Here is a 3,986-nt window from a genome sequence, read left to right on the forward strand (position 1 = left end):
GATGTGACCATTGTTTATTCTAAAGCCACATGGATTTATTTAACCATGGCTACATCTATTATTTAGACATGCAAAAAGAGTTTCAGCATGGCTAATTCATGACTTATAGCTACACTAAATCTATAGAATCATGGTCATCCCTATCATTCAGACACGTAAAAAAATAATTTAACATGGTCAATTCATGAGCTATAGTCACACGGAATCAAAAGCGACATGACCAAAAGCTTCATAAAAACGCATCAAATGTTTTACATGTAGCTGTAGGTTACATTTTGGACATATGAAAACTAGCAAACTGTTACTGTTATTGGTGTCTTTAGGCCGTATGACAAAGACTTTAAGAACCCATTGGTCGCAAATTGGTATCAAGTGTAGCAAAGTAGAATCTATGGTAATCACTGATACCAATGAATCTGTTTACTCAAAAATTCTCAGATACTCTTTATTTATTAATGAAAAATTATTGTTATTACATTTCCAGAGAAAATGCATAGAGGTAGTTAATTAAGTAAAAACATGGAACATATATTCAACACCACTGTTGGATCTCCGAAGACGATTAACCACCAAACCATCCCCTTTCCAAGTCTTCCCCATCTGAGCACAATTTTCTCTGCATCTCTGTGTAGCTTCTAAATAAGCACCTGCAAGAGAAAGAGGGAAAGGGAAGAAATTCAATCATCTGGATGGAATGTCGCAAAGAGAACTGTTACGATCTTTTATAAGAATAATATATGTCTTAAATTAGAGATTTTACCACGAGAACATTCATTAAGAAAAATAAGAGATTGTTACAGGAAATTCTAATTTTGCAGTGACTAGAAAGGGGAGCCTGGAGATGTGAATACTGCAATTTGGATACGAAGGAAACATGCAACATAAATGGAAGGTACTTATCATATCCTTTTTAAGCAAAAAAAAAAATGACACAAGTAGGAGACAAAAATTGAAACACCTTATCTTCAATCTCCATATTTTTTAGCTTTTTTCTTCTGAAACAAAACAAGTCAAAGTTAGTTACAAAAAGCAATACCTGGGAGAAGGAGACACACTAGGTGCAAGAGTCCATTCCCATTGGTCTATCATATGCATGAGCATCCTTTACCCATCTGACAGTCCCTGTATATACATTCACATATTTAAAGATCTTCCACAAGTGCATTATGTCTTCAAACTAAACAAGCGGTTGATAATAGATGAAACAAACCTGCGGATATTCCTGTGCCATCGAGACATTATCCTACACCACACGGGAAGTAACGCCAAACATAATTATAGCACAATCATCATAGGTACTACATAAAAACAAAGAGCTCAAGTTAAGTGTGGGATAACAAGATATCCGGCAGAAATTCAAGACAAGAATCAGACCCTAACTCTAACTGCAGTAATATAGTATATTGGCTTAAACATACAAAGCAGCGAATGTGTAAGCTGGATCATATGTGAACACATGAGAAATTTGGAAAACAATGGTAATAAACAACAAGGGATCAAATTAACCCACAATTAATGCCTGACGTTGTACTAGGAAACTAAGAACTTGCCCGGAATGTTGAACTATTGTGTGACTGGAGTGCAATCAGTATTTGCAAAAAATGTTGTATCTTAACACTTGCAAGCACATGTTGTATCAGTGTTTCATGCTCAAACTTGGACCAAAATAACATGTACACAGTAGCCTTCTACACCTTTTTTCATTCATCTTAAGCCCGCACACAAGAATGAACAACCGATACAAACGTAATTTCATAACACGAACAAAACTATCTCAAAGTAGAACATGAATGGTCATTAAAATCAGAAAAGCTAAATCTTAAGCTTGCACACAAACATCGAAGGATGAAACTACAGTTTGAATACGACTAACTCAAAGTAGAGCATGAAAAGAGATAAGATGGAGGCGTATGTATGTCTATCTGATCACTCCTAGCTACTTGCAAGAGCAGAAAGGCCAAAGGGATTTATGACACAAGTAGAACCCAAACTAACCCTAGATTGTTAAAGAGACTTTTGCTCCAACAAAAAGTGATTTTAGAGGTATGGACATTATCACATATTTCTTTTTTCATAATTCATATTGGTTTTCTCTTTAGGTGTTTTTGTCTCAATTTTGCTCTTAACATTATTCAAGTATGGCAATGTCAATACATAATTAAACATATCTTTGATCACAGCCACATTGATATGAGGAAAGACTCGTGTTTAACATCTATTAATCATGGCAATATGCCAACAAAATGGAAATTAAGCCCCATTACCAAATTTCCTTTGTTAAATTGGTTGAAAAAAAATTAAATAATACAGAATAATCATAATAATAACAACAAAAAACACTAAAAAGTGAAAACAGAGAAACGGGTAACAAACAAGAAAAAAAATACATACTTCAGTCCGTATACTAAAGAGGGTATAGTTCATGTTTATCTTTTTCCGGTGTTATATCATCGGCCCGCATTTTCTACTCTTCCCAGTTAACTGGAAACACAAAAGGGAATGATGTGCTTCAGGTACACCTGCACAATATAGAAAAAAAGGTCTAGATTAAAAAACAAAACAAAAAATCTCTCATAGCAAATCAAATCGTACATGAAAAATCAAGTTTCATTGACAAATAAATCAAATATTGATACTTACTCATCATTTTCATCACTTCGATTAGGGATTGTGTATGATTGATTGGAGTTTCTGTGGTTTTGGATTCATGGTGGAAAAGATGGAGGTTCTTGGATTTGAAAAATGAAATGGCTTTGCATTTTAGGGTTTTCACGAGGTTCTGCATCTTCAATATTAACAAGAGGCGGGGGTGTTCTCATCTTTTTGTGAGAGACGGAGGCAGATCTACAGACGGAGGGAAGTGGAGGCGGAGAGAAAGAGCGAGAGAGAAAGAGAAAGGAATACATAGGGTTGTAAAAGGTTTTGAAGTTTCGATGCAACTTAAAGCATTAACATTTTGATGTTTGAGAAATAAAAATCTGCCACTTGAGGTCACGGTGATTTGACTTTTTCATCCATAATCTAAACCGTTCATCTCAGGTTATTCCGACGGCCAAGCAAGTACGAAGTAAATAGCTGCTAACTGAATTTTTTTTTTTTTGAATGTAAATTATTATTTAATTAATAACAAGGAGAGATTCTTGCAAAGCCATTGTTGGGAGCCTAGTAACAAGCTGCGCTCCGACATCCTTTTGAATAGCAAGACTTATTCAATGAAATAAAAAACTGTCAATTTTAACATTTGCATTATGACGGGCTAGGCGGTTCTTCAATCTTTTCAAGAAAATAATTGTATCTTAACTGAATAATTGTTACACTTTCTTTTTATTATTATTTTTTTAAGAAAGAGCTAATTCTCTCGGTTTCATTGATATTAAAACATTACATATACATCATTAAAATACATAATAGAACACGTATGTGGAAATAAAAGACAGGTAAAAGAAATATGGGAGTCTCTGATGCTAACTTGATATCATGTGTCCGTCTACTATATATTTTTAGTTTGTATTAATTTTAATTTAACTTTTAGTAGTATTGTAAACATGATGATTTATATATCTATTTCGCAATTTCAGTTGGTGGTTTACAAGAAAAAATTGTACCAAAGATCTTTCCACAAAGAATATCACTTTAAACTAAAACTTCCAAATCCACTCCAATAATGATATCAAAATATCATCTGTCAAATTTAATGAAAAATCCTTTTTGTCCAAGCTTACTTAGATAAGACCCTACGAACTATTCGAAAGATTCAACTTTATCCAGTTTCACATGCTACCATTAAATCCGCTGAATAACGCTTGATATCAATCATTTTTACCTATTATCCTTCTATTTCACAATATATCCCTAAATCTCACCTGATTGATTTCACCATTCATCAGTCGATTGTACCAGATGCATTTTTTTCTTGGAATTATCTACCACAAATATTTAAGTAAATCCAATGAGATGGTACAAATTCTTGAAATGTATAAATGTAT

The 3,986-nt window shown here is 33.5% G+C and overlaps 1 long non-coding RNA gene across 1 annotated transcript; it reads right to left on the reverse strand.

The window, feature by feature from the left end:
- Positions 1–419: 419 nt before the first annotated feature.
- On the reverse strand, positions 420–2,866 carry LOC113343380. The gene is made up of 5 exons (XR_003357214.1): positions 2,641–2,866; positions 2,392–2,519; positions 1,211–1,298; positions 1,037–1,122; positions 420–647 (listed from the first exon to the last, which is right to left on the reverse strand). It is a non-coding gene; the product is annotated as an uncharacterized LOC113343380 (long non-coding RNA).
- Positions 2,867–3,986: the final 1,120 nt, after the last annotated feature.

The sequence above is a fragment of the Papaver somniferum genome, unplaced genomic scaffold (assembly GCF_003573695.1).
Source record: "Papaver somniferum cultivar HN1 unplaced genomic scaffold, ASM357369v1 unplaced-scaffold_57, whole genome shotgun sequence".
NCBI classification, from domain to species: Eukaryota; Viridiplantae; Streptophyta; class Magnoliopsida; order Ranunculales; family Papaveraceae; genus Papaver; species Papaver somniferum.